Source organism: Panthera pardus, unplaced genomic scaffold, assembly GCF_024362965.1.
Source record: "Panthera pardus isolate Hobbes unplaced genomic scaffold, ASM2436296v1 HiC_scaffold_13, whole genome shotgun sequence".
NCBI classification, from domain to species: domain Eukaryota; kingdom Metazoa; phylum Chordata; class Mammalia; order Carnivora; family Felidae; genus Panthera; species Panthera pardus.
The window spans coordinates 214,847-228,793 of NW_026526688.1; the positions used below are offsets into that span (position 1 = coordinate 214,847).

Here is a 13,947-nt window from a genome sequence, read left to right on the forward strand (position 1 = left end):
GGGCACAGAAACGGAGACAGACGTCAATGGAGCAGTATATGGAACCAAGAAATATACCCTACAACTTATGGTGAGTAATCTTTGATAACACAGGAAGAAGATCCAATTGAATAAAACAGTCTCTTCAGCAAATGGTAGTAGGAAAACTGAACAGTATGAAGAATGAACCTGGACACTTCTTAAACCACACACACACACACACACACACACACACACACCTCAAAATGGATGAAAGATCTAAATGTAAGTCAGGAACCACCAAATCCTAGTGGAGATAACAGGCAATGTACCTCCTTAATCCTGGCCACAGCAACTTCTCGCTTGTTATGTCTCCAGAAGCAAGGGCAATAAAATCGAAAACGAACTATTGGGTCCTGAAGATAAAACCTTATGCACAGCAGGGGACACCATCAGCCAAACTAAAAGGCAACTGAATGAAATGGGAGAAGATATTTGCAGGTGACATGTCAGATAAAGGGCTAGTATCCAAAATCTGTAAAGAACCTATCACACTCAACACCCAAAAACCAAATAATCCTGTGAAGAAATGGGTAAAAGACATGAAGAGACACGTTAAGAAAGATGACTTCCAGATTGGTCACACATAAAAAGATGCTCAATCTTAGTTGTCATCACTGAAATACAAACAAAACCACAATGAGATACCCCCTCACACCTATCAGAATGGATAAAATTAACATCTCAGGAAACGACAGATGTTGGCAAGGATGCAGGGAAAGGGAACCCTTTTGCAATGCTGGTGGGAATGCAAAGTGGTGTAGCCACTCTGGAAAATAGTATGGAGATTCGTCACAAAAACAAAAAACAGAACTACACTAGGACCCAGCAATTGCACTACTAGGTATTTATCCAAAGAATACACACGCTGATTCAAAGTGCCACATGTACTCCAATGTTTAAAGCAGCATTATCAACAATAGCTAAATTATGCCAAGAGCCCAAATGGCCACTGACAGATGAATGGATAAAGAAGATATGGCATATTCATTCAATGGACTATTACTCGGCGATCAAAAAGAATGAAATCTCACTATTTGTAACAACGTGAATGGAACCGGACTTTATTATGCTAAGCAAAATATGTCAGAGAAAGACACATCCTATGATTTCTCCCATCTGTCGAATTTAATAAAACTGATGAACATAGTGAAAAGACAGCAAAAATAAGATACAAACAGAGAAGGAGTCAAATGATAAGAGACTGTTAAATAGAGGGAAGAATCTCAGGGTTCCTGGAGGGTTACTGAATACGGGTATGGACTACATGGGTGATGGGCATTAGAGGTGGCCCTTGGGATGAGTATTGGGTATATTTTGTACTTGATGGATCACTAAATTCTACTGCTGAAATTATATTCCTCTATAAGGTAACTAACTTGGGCTTAAATTAAAAAAAAAAAAGAAATTTTAAAAATAAGTAAAAAAAATGTACCACCAATCAAAAGAAAAGAATATTTAAATTGGGCTCTTGAGTGGAAATGAAAGACTAAAAGTGTTACAGACAAGAAAGGATCAGAAAAACATCAAGAAACAATGACAAAACAACTAGTAGAATGGGACTATATATATACCTATCAATAATCACTCTGAATATAAATGGACTAAATGCTCCAATCAAAAGACATTGGATAGGGCGTCAGAATGGACAAAACAAACAAACAAACAAACAAACAAACAAACAAACAAAAAACAATGTCTATCTAGATGCTGCCTACAAAGCCATATTTGGACTTAAGTCACCTGCAGATTTGAAGTGAGGGAATGAAGAAACATTTATCATGCCAATAATGTCAAAAGAAAGCCAGTAGCAATACTTATATCAGGCAAAATAAACTTTAAAACCGAGACTCTATTTTGGTACCCTTTGGATAAATACCTAATAGTGACATTGCATGCACCCAATATTTATAGCAGAAATATCAACAGTAGCCAAACTATGGAGAAAGCCCAAGTATCCATCAACTTATGAAGGTATAAAGAAGTTGTGGTGTGTGTGTGTGTGTATGTGTGTGTGTGTGTACACATGTATATGCATATGTACATACGTGTATGTTCATATATCCATACATACGTATATACAATGAAATATAACTCAGCTTCAAGAAGAATGAAATCTTGCCATTTGCAATGATGTGGATGGAGCTCAAATGTATTATGCTAAGTGAAATATGTCAATCAGAGAAAGACAAATATATGATTCCACTCATGTGGAATTTAAGAAACAAAACACATGAAAACTAGGGAAGGGTGCAGGAAAAAAGCAGCGTGGTAACAAACCATATGAGTCTCTTAATGTTGGAGAAAAAAAAGTGAAGGTTGATGGAAGGATATGGTTCAGCACTGGGCTACATGGAGGATGAGTATTAAGGAGAGCACTTATTGTGATGAGCACTGGGTGTTGTATGTAAAGGATGAATCACCGAATTCTACTTCTGAATCCGAGAATGCACTGTATGTCAACTAAGGCTTAAATTAAATTAAAATAAATAAATAAATAAATAAATAAATAAATAAATAAATCTATAACAAGAGATGAAGACAGACACGATCTCATACTAAAGGGGCAGCCAAAGAAGAATATCCAATGATTGTAAATTTTGATGCACCCAACATGCGATCACCAAGTATATAAAACATTTAGCAACAATCATAAAGGAACTCATTTATGATAATATAACGATAGTAGAGGACTTTAACACATCACTCACATCAATGGACAGACTCTATAAACAGAAACTCAACAAGGAACAATGGCTTTGAATGACACACTGGACCAGATGGGTTTAACAAATATATTCAGAACACTCCGTACTAAAATGGCAGAGTACACATTCTTTTCAAGCGTACATGGGGCATTCTCCAGAATTGATCACATTCTAGGTCACAAATCAGGCCTCAAGAGGTACCCAAAAACAGAGATCAGACCAAGCATCTTTTCTGACCACAAAGCTAGGAAACTTGAAGTCAACCACAAAAAAAGGGCGGTGGGGGGGGGGGGGAAGGCCACAAATAAAGGGAGGTTAAATAACATGCTACTAAATGAATGAGTAAAACAGGAAATCAATGAGAAAATACACTGAAACAAATGAAAATGAAAATACACTGGTAAAACCCTTTGGAATGCGGCAAAAGCAGTCTATGATGGAAGTATATAGCAATACAAGCTTACCTTAAAGAGCAAGAAAAATCTCAAAGAATCCTAACTTACAACTAAAGGAATGAGAAAACGAACAGCAGAAGGAAGGAAATAATAGAGTTTAGGGCAGAAATAAGGAATATAAAAAGCAAAAAGACACTAGACCAAAACAATGAAACCAGGAGCTGGTTCTTTGAAAGCAGTAATCAACTTGAAAACCTCCTAGGCAGACTTTTCACAAAGAAGACAGAAAGGACTCAAATAAATAAAATCACAACTAAGGAGAAATAACAGTCAACACCACAAAAATACAATTAGAAGATAATATTATGAACAACTATACGCAACAAATTGGACACTCTGAGAAAAATGGACAAATTCCTAGAAACACACAAACTACCAAAACTGAAAGGGAAGATATCTAAAATCTGAAAACAGAAAGATACCACATCAGTAATTACAAAAATCTCCGCCCAACACAAGAGTTCAGGGCCAGATGGCCTCATTGATGAATTCTACCATTCATTTAAGGAAGAGGTAATATGTATTCTCCTCGAATTATTACAAAAAATAAAAAAGAAGGAAAACTTACAAATCCATCATATGAGGCCATCATTACCCTGATACCAAAACCAGATGAAGCCTCCACTAAAACCGAAAACTAGAGCGGCGCCTGTGTGGCTTCGTCGGTTTACTGTCCAACTCTTAATTTTGGGTTAGGACATTATCTTGTGGTGCGTGGGTTCGAGTCCCACGTTGGGCCCTACCATGACAGTGTGGAGCATGACCAGATTTCTCTCTCTCCCTGTCTCTCTGCCCCTCCCTCACTTTTATGTACTCTATCTAAGGAAAGAAATAAACATTTAAAAAAATGTTTAAAATTTTTTTAAATAAAACTGCAGACCAATAGCCTGATGACTATGTATGCAGAAATTCTTATTAAAATACCTTCAAATTAAAGTCAACAATACATTAAAGGAATCATTTACCATAATCAAGTGGGATATATTCCTGGGCTGCAAGGGTGGTTCCACATTCACAGATCAATCAACATGATGCACCACAGTAATAGAAGAAAGGATAAGAACAATATGATGCTTTCAACAGATGCAGGAAAACCACTTGACAAAATGTCACATCCATTCATGATAAAAACCCTCAGCAAAGTACATTGAGACTCAACCTACCTGCACATAATAAAGGTCATCTATGAAAAACCCACAGCTCATCTCATCCTCAATGGGGAAAAATTGAAAGTTTTTCCTCCAAGGTCAGGGACAAGACAAGGATGACCCCTCTCACCACCGTTATTCACATAGTACAGGAAATCCTAGCCACAACAATCAGGCAACAAAAAGAAATAAGAGGCATCCAAATCGACAAGGAAGAAGTAGCACTTTCGCTATTTGGAATTGACATGATGTGCTCTATAAAAAACATGAAAGACTCCCTTAAAAATTGCTAAAATTGATATATGAATTCGACAAGTCACAATATACAGAAATCAATGTACATAAATGAATTGCATTTCTATACACGAATCATGAATTAACACAGAGAGCAAGTAAGGGATCAATCCCATTGACAGGTTCACAAATAACCCAAGATACCAGGAATATACCTAACCAAAGAGGTGAAAGACCTGTACTCTCAAGACTATGAAACACTGATGAAAGAAATGGAAGAGGACACAAAGAAATGGAAATACATTTCATGTTCATGGATGGCAAGAACAAAATATTGTTAAAATGTCTACACTCCTCAAAACAATCTACACATGTCATGAAATCCCTATCACACTAACGAAAACATTTGTCACAGAACTGGAACAAATAATCTCAAAATTTGTATGGAATGACAAAAGTCTCAAAACAGCCAAAACAAACTTGAAGAAGAAAAGCAAAGCTGGAGACATCACAATTCCAGACGTTAGGTTGTATTACAAAGCAGTACTGATCAGAACAGTATGGTACTGGCAAAACAACAGCAACAACAACAACAACAACAACAACAACAAAACACAGAGGCATAGATGAATAGAATGGAAACCCAGAAATGAACAGACACCTATATGGTCAATTAATTCTCAACAAAGCAGGAAAGAATATCCAATGGAAAACAAAGATAGTCTTGGGACACGTGGGTGGCTCAGTCACGAAAGCATGTGATTGTGAATTCAGCTCAGGTCATGATCCCAGGGCAGTGCAGAGCATCCATGGGATTCTCTCTCTCCATTTCTCTCTGCCCCTGTTTTGCATTCTGTCTCTCTCAAAATAAACACATAAACTTAAAGTCTCCTTAACATATTGTTTCAGAAAAACTGGACAGCAACCTGCAAAACAAAACAAAACAAAAAAACAACGGACCACTTTCTTAAAACATACACAAAAATAAATCCAACACGGATAAAGACCTATGTGTGAAACCTGAAACCATAAAAATCCCATAGGATAACAAGGGTAGTATCTTATTTGACACTGCCTGTACAAACGTCTTTGTAGATATATCTCCTGAGGTAAGGGAAACACAGGCAAAAATAATGGAACACCGTAAAAATAAAAAGCTTCCGTCACCAAGGAAATAATCAACAAAACTAAAACACCTACAGAATGATATTTGCAAACGACATCTGATAAAGATTTAGTGTCCAAAATATATAAAGTTATACAGCACACAAAAAATGAGAAATCTGATTAAAAATGGGTAGAAGACACGAATAGACATTTTCCCAAGGAAGACATAGACGTGGCCAAGAGACACATGAAAAGATGCTCAACAATACTGATCTTCATGGAAATTAAATTCAAAAGTACAATGAGATAACACATCACATCTGTCAGAATGACTAAAATCAATGAAGGATGAAACAGCAGGTGTTGCCAAGGATGTTGGGAAAGAGGAAACCTCTTACACTGTGGGGAGGAATGCAAACTGGTGCAGCCACTCTGGAAAACATCATGGGATTTGTAAAAAACAAAAAAAGAAAAAACTGGAAATAGAAGTACCTTACGATCCAGAAATTTCACTACGAGGTATTTACACAAAGAATACAAAAATAATTCTTCAAAGGGATACATGCACCCTGATGTTTACAGAAGCATTTTCTACAACAGCCAAATTATGCAAACTGCCCAAGCATCCATCAAATGATGAATAAATTGAGATGTAGTATATGGAATGTAATATTATTTAGCCGTAAAAGCATGAAATCTTGTCATTTGCCACGAGGTGGATAGAGCGAGAGAATGTTATGCTGGGTGAAATAAGCCTGTCAGAGAAAGACATATACCCGATGATTTCACTAACACATGGCAATAAAACAAAACAAAGTGGGGGGGGGGGGGGAGGAGACAGTGACAAACAAACAGACTCTTAACTAGGAAACAAACTGAGAAGTTCTACAGCGAGGTGTGGGATTGGGTGAAACAGCTTATGGGGATTAAGAAGTGCACCTGGGATGAGCCCCGGATGACGTGTGAAAGTGTTGCTCTATATTGTACACCTGAAACTAATATTACACTGTATATTTACTCACTGTAATTTAAATTAGAAGATAACATAAGGTTAATGACAGGTACAAACCAAGTTTTCTGTAGTTTTCAATCACTTCACTAGGTTGGAAAAATAACGATGAAATATTTTAAAAAGGATTTATGATGTGGGGACAGTTTGTGCCCTTACCTCGGTCTCTGGTTCCAGCAGGACTCGGAACGTGGGTCCCAGCTCATTCTTCTAGAAGGTCCTGAGACGAGCATTTCATGTATCCACGTCCTTATTGAATGCAGCTCCCGTGCTTCTGAATTTCTGTTAGGGTTTCTTCCCGGAAACAAGCCTGAGTCTGGAACAAACCATCGACTGCCTCTATGAGGTGATGTCATGGGAACCCACAATCCACGAGTCTTTTAGTAAAATACTTCTTGTTCAAAAACTGTCCGGGAAGGGGTGGAATGAAACATGGGAACAGCCCAGAAAATGCAAAGGCCTGTGCAGCTCAGCAACCAGCTTGCCCAGGGAAGCCACCCGGCGCCCCCTCCTCAGCACTCAGTACAACAAGGCAGCTTGTCTGGCGACTCAGGAGATGCCAAGTTGCTGCTAAGCTCCCAAGGTCTCCCCTGGGGCGGGTGGCAGAACCTGCTGGAAATGCAGCTCTGCTCTCTGTACTGAGGCACCAGCAGAGGCCTGAGTCCTCTGAGAGCAATAGAAGCCCTTCCTGCTCTGAGGCGCCCTGGGTCAGAAAAACCGATGGTGCGCCCTCCGCTGGCCATCACTGCCTAGGCAGAGGAACCCGCCCCTCCCGGTCTGTGGTGCTCCAGCTCTCTCTGCTGGCCACCATGGGAATTCTTTCAATGTTGAAGGCCCTGGTTGCTCAGCTGAGAGACCGAAGGTGCTCTGGGCAACTAAGCCTTTCTCCACATTGGGAAGGGTTTTAGTGACAGGGCCTGGGACACAAATCTTTTCCTTCTCCTTTCTTGTGAATGAAGAATGAAACCGAATTTATTAATGTAATGACATCATTTGTAATGTTTTAAGCAATGTTCACAGAAAAATAGACTGCCAATTTACACATGCTGAATAAGAGGTAATTTTATTTACCACCAAAATACGTAGGTTAGATAAAGAATGGACACCTTTGAGAGAGAGATACCGGCTTCCAGCTATGGAGTGAATGAGTCCTAGGGATACAAGGGACAGCCAATGGAGTGGAGTCAATCCTGTAATAATACTGTTGCATGATTTCACATGATAGCTACACTTGTGGTTAAGTACAACATAATGTATAGACATATGGAATGACTACTATGTATGCCTAAAACTCATACATCAAATGTGTGAACAATATTTCAATTAAATATAGACATCCTTTACACTATCTTTAATTTCTCCTACTTTGCCAATAAACTATCATTCCTGGGGCGCTTGGGTGGCTTAGTTGGTTAAGAACATTATTTCAATTAAAAATAGACATCCTTTACACTATCTTTAATTTCTCCTACTTTGCCAATAAACTATCATTCCTGGGGCGCTTGGGTGGCTTAATCGGTTAAGCCTCTGACTTTGACTCAAGTCATGATTTTGCAGTCCATGAGTTTGAGCCCCACGTCAGGCTCTGTCCTGAGAGCTGAGAGCCCTGAGCCTGCCTCAGATTCGGTGTCTCCATCTCTCTCCCCCGTCCCCAGCTCAGGTTCTCTCAAAAAAAGAGACATTAAAAATGAAAAATCATTCCTCATTTAGAATCTGCGATTTTCCACTTATACCAGATTCTCTAACATCACCTTCTTGATGTTGAAAGCTTATCTGAAAAGTCACTAATAATATCTTTGATGACACATATGTGACAAGGTCAGAATGCAACTTACAGGGAGCTACACATCTGTTGTGAATTTACAGTGTGTATCCATGGCTAATATTTACAATGAATATGGTTTAGGGATACGGATGGATGAAATAATGTCCATCAGTCATATAGGTAAATTTCCTATAGGACCATAATGCCTTCAATTACTAATTGCCATCTCTTCAGAATTAAAAGAAAGCTGGAACAAGAAAATGTCTTTGAATTTGATGTAAGAGAAGACTATGGTGTTTTAAAGAAGATACCTCCTGGAATCCTCAGATTGGTTGTGGACAGGAGGATAGCAACCCACGATTTGGATGCACACCACTCATTCCAGAGGGAGAATATGGAGCTTATTGTCAAATATATTTTTATCAATATTACTAGTCCACCTCTGCCAGGTCCAGACTGCAGGACCTGGGGGCAACACAATGCCTGATGCCTGGGTTCAGAACTTGAGGAAGGCCAGCTGGTGGGGGTAGGGGGGAAATCCAACAGGGCCTGGGGCAGTGAGGGAGATGGCCCTGGGACACCTCCCCTCAGGGCAGGCTCTGGAGTTTATCTGCCAAAAAGCAGCACACTCTCCCTCAAGACATCCCTCTCCATGACAGAACGTGAGGCTGAGCCTCACAATTCCAGAAGAAATGAGGGATACCCATCTTTTCAATTCCAATGGCCTCTGCAGAACTTGGACCCAGGGATGTTGGAGTCTTGGGGTCATGAAACTCTGATGCCCATGATACAAGCCCTTTCTCCCACAGCACTCAGAGCCACTTCATACATCCCCTCTCCCTTGGCCCATCTAACTGTGTCCACATACCTGGACCAGGTCTCTACTTTCCTCCTTGTACTTCCTCTTTGTCTCTGTTTCTCTCTAACCACATCTCTCTCTGTTTCTTCCTTTCACTCTCTGGGGAGTGGTGTAACATATGGTGCCAAGCTTTGTTCTTATACGTGTGAACATCCAATTTTCCCAGCACCATTTATTCAAGAGAATACTCTTTTCGACTGTGTATTATTGACTCCCTTGTCAAATACGAGGTGACTGTGCACGCAAGGGTTTACTTTGGGCTCTCAATTTCTGTTCCATTGTCTTGTGGGTGTGTGCTTATGCCAGTAACATAACTGATTTCTTTGTGTTAGAATGAAGCTGGAAATCAAGAAATGTGATGCCTCCTGTTTTGTTCTTTCTTGCGTTGGCTACTTGGGCTCTTTTTGTGTATATCTGTAAAACATCAGTCAAGGTATTCACGATATGAAAGGTTTTGAAATAGGAACACTACATAGCTACAACACGGGGAGGAGAGGAGTAAAGAACCGGTTCAAACTTAAGCAACTACCAAGTTAATATAGACTTCTATATGCAGAAGTGGTTAGGTACAAACCTCATAATAACCACAGAACAAACACCACTAATACATATGCAGAGTATAAAGACAAACACTTTCAACTGTGAAATTGTGATGAAACCCAGCAAACCAAAAAGAGAAAGAGAAGAAAGGATCAGAAAAATTGAGAAACAACCAGCATCAAGTAATAATAGGACAAGTACATGTCTATCAATTACTTTGAATGGTAACAAAATAAATGCTCAAATCAAAGGCACTGGGTGCCAGATAGGGGCACATGGATGGCTCAATCGCTTGGAAATTCGACTCTTGATTTCAGCTTAGGCTATGATCCCAGGATCATGGGATTGAGCCACAATTGAGCTCTGCACTGAGCGTGGAACTTGGTGAGGATTCATTCTCATTCTCTCTCTCCCTCTTTCTCTCTTTGTCTCTCTCTTCCCCCATTCTCCCCACCCCCCCTCCTATTCCTGTGCTCTCTGTCTTCATAATAAAAAGCACTGGGTGATAGAATGAATACAATATAGGACCAATCTGTTGCCACCTACAAAAGACTAGTTAAAGAACGAAAGTATCAAAAGAAAACTGCATTAGCCATACCTGTATCAGAAAAAATAGATTTAAAAAGAAAACTGTAACAAGAGACAAAGAAGACACTATACTAATAAAAGGTACCTTCCAGCAAAAAGATAGAACAATTATAAACATATCAGCGTTCAACATGAGAGCATCCAAATACACAAAACAGTCCAAAACTAAAGAATTGATAGTCATACCATTATAGTAGGGCACTTTAACACCCCAATGATATCAATGGAGAGATCATTCTATCAGAAAATCAACAAGGAAGTAGTGACTTTGAATGATAGAGTAGACCAGAAGGACTTAACCGATATATTTTAGACAATCCATCCTAAAGCAGCACAATACACATTCTTTTCATGTGCACATGGAACATTCCCACACTCGATAAAACATTAGGTCATAAAACAAGCCAAAACAAAATCAAACCGATCGACGCCATACCATGTGTCTTTTCAGACCACAATGCTATGAAAGTAGAAGACTACAACAAGGAAAAAAAACATGGAAAAGGCAAAAAAAAAAAAAACCTGCAAGTTAAATAACATGCTACTAAACAATCAATGGCTCAACCAAGAAATCAAAGACAAAATCCAAAATGACATGCAAACAAATGAAAATGAAAACACAACAATCCAAACTTCTGTAAAGCAGGAAAACTGGTTCTAACGGGGAAGTTTATAGCAATACAGGTATGCCTCAGAAAAAGAAAACCCTGAAGTAAACTCCATGACCTTAAACTATAAAAGCCAGACAGAGAACAATAAGCAAAACCTGCAAACAGCAGAATGAAGAAAATAATTAAGATCAGAGGAGAAATAAATGATAAAAAGATTAAAAGTCTGCAACCCAAGGACCAAAAATGGATGAGACGGTAAGTGAAATCCTACCACACCGAGAGAGGGCAGGGTGATGGCGTGAAAAACTCCACAACCAAGTTGGAATGGGGTGAGGCGAAAACCTCCAGTTCAGGGAGACAGGGGCGATAGAATGAACCCAATCCCTCCCAGATGGAAGGCAGTGTCCACGCAAGAACATCCTGCCGTTCCAAGTAGGAGTGCAAACATGAACTACTTCTTGCTGCAGCCCTAACACTGACACTAACCCAATTCTCAAAAAGCCCTAAACCTAAGAGATACCCCTAACCAAGCCCTAATACTAAACCCTGCCCCTATGCATAGATCTAAACCCAACCATACCCTACCGAAACATAAAGTAAACATATCCCGTAATAATCCTAACCCTCTTGCCCTACTCCTAAAACTCTAATCCTAAAACCCTAACCCTAATGCTCTAACTCTACCTGCTAACCCTAAAATTATAAACCCCAAAACTAATACTAACCCTAACCATAAAATTCTAACACTAACCCTAACGTTAACCCCTAATCAAATCCCCTAACCCATAACCCGAACCAAAATCCTAGACCTAGACCTCACCTTATCCCTAAACCTAATGCAAACCCTAACACTAACGCTAACACCTAACTCTAACCCTACCATCTAACCATAACCCTAATTCGCAAACCCAAACCATAACCCTAAACCTAAGCCTAACCCAAGTCCAAAGCTAACGCCTAAACCTAACTCTAACTCAAAACCCTAACCCCTAACCATAACCCTAAACACTAACCATAACCCTAAACCCAACCCTAATGCATAAACCTAATTCTAGCCCCTAACACTAACACCTAACACCAACCCTAACCGTAACCCTAACCCCTAACACCAAACCCAATCCCAAACAGTAACCCAACACACAACACACACAGGAATGATGTCACCTCGACACTGTTGAAGTCCCTGGACAGAACATTAACCCTAGTTAAGGATCTCTTAGGATGGGGACCCAATTCCTATCTCTGAGAACACCACAAACAACGGGCCCAAAGTGGTGCAGGATTACTTGGCATGGAACATGGAACATCATCATGACATTTCCAATGCCCGCATGATGCTGCACAAGGGGGTTGATGAGGCCCAACTGAAGATGGCACACACAGCTGGCCCTGGCTCACAAAAACTAAGCCTGAACAGCCCACTCCAATGAGGCCTACACTCAATCCTCTGGGAAGACCACTACCTTGCAAGAGTTGCAGCGCTTGGAGTTTCCTGGGACCTAACCCTAACCTTAACTGTGACACTCACATACCGCTCAAACTAAACCTCACCTCAACTCAAACCTAACCCTACACATGACCCATACCCGTACATGGACCCTCATTCAGCCTTCCAAGGTGATCATGGCAATGGTGTTGCTTTGGCCCTGGCAACGTCCCTAGACCAAAACTTAACCTTGGGTAAAGCTTTCTCCTAATGGGGACCCAATTCCTAAGTCTGAGGACATGACGGACATGGGCCCCAGAAACAGAGGAGGATAACTCAGCATGGAACCTGGAATATCACAATGTCATTTCCAAAGACCAGAAGGAGCTCCACAGGGGACTTCTTGAAGTCTAACCAAGGAGTGGCCCTGGCACCCAAAACTCAGCCTGACTGGGACCCTCCTTAGACCCCTCTACTCAGCCCTGTGGGGGACAACTGCCCTACTGAGGGTGTAGTGCCACGAGCCTCCTGTGACCAAGCCCTAATCTTAACGGTGACCCACAGTATATACGTGAACCTAAACCTCACCTCATCTTTAATACTCACCCTAAAACTGACTCACACCATCATGTGCCCACACATCATCGATACAGGGAGATCACAGGACTGGTGTCACTTCAGCCCTGAAGATTTCCCTGGCCCAAAACCTAAACGGAGCTAAGGCTATCTCCACATGGGGACCGAATACCACAGTATGACAAGAGCACACACACTGGGTTGAGAAGCGGTGCAAGATAATTCTGTGTGAAACGTGGAACATCACCATGTCATTTCCAAAGCATGGCTTCTGAGGCACAGGAGGAATCCTGAGGCCTACATCCTGAGTGCGGATAAAGATGTCTGGCCTTGGAATGCAAAGACTAATGCTGATTGGTACCCTTCTGCACTCCAGTCAGCCCTTCAGGGAGACAACTGCACTACTGTACATTAAGGGCTTGGAAATGCTTGGGAACTAATCTTACCCCTAAACAGAACTGTAAACCTAACCCTAAACCTAAGCCTAATGCGAACTTTCATACTAACTCTACACCAGACCGACAACCGCCCATGTGCCCACATTTCAGCTCTCCGTGGAACTCATGTGAATGGTGTTACTTTGGCCCTGGTGATGTACCTAGGGTGAACCCAAACCCTAGCTGAGGCTCTCTCCCCATGAGGACCCAATTCCAAAGGCTGATAACAGCATGCACATGGGTTCAAGAATCCATGCAGAAATACTCGGCATGGAATGTGGAACATCACCATGTAATTTGCAAGTGCAACTACAGCTGCACGACAGGATTCCTGAGACCTACCTGAAGGGTGGCCCATACATTTTCTGGCCTTGGAACCCAAAGACTAATCCTTACCAGCATGCCCCCATGTGACCACCACTGAGACCTTGGGGGAGACAACTCCTCTACTGAGAGGTCAGGGCCT

General features: G+C 40.8%; 1 long non-coding RNA gene across 1 annotated transcript in view; it reads right to left on the reverse strand.

Moving 5' to 3' along the window:
• LOC109260859 (uncharacterized) overlaps positions 1–6,992 on the reverse strand; it is a 72,946-nt gene extending 65,954 nt beyond the window's left edge. Inside the window, exon 1 of the long non-coding RNA XR_008421501.1 lies at positions 6,839–6,992. This is a non-coding gene — a long non-coding RNA (uncharacterized LOC109260859). The remainder of the gene's footprint in view (positions 1–6,838) is intronic.
• Between the last annotated feature and the right edge of the window lie 6,955 nt (positions 6,993–13,947).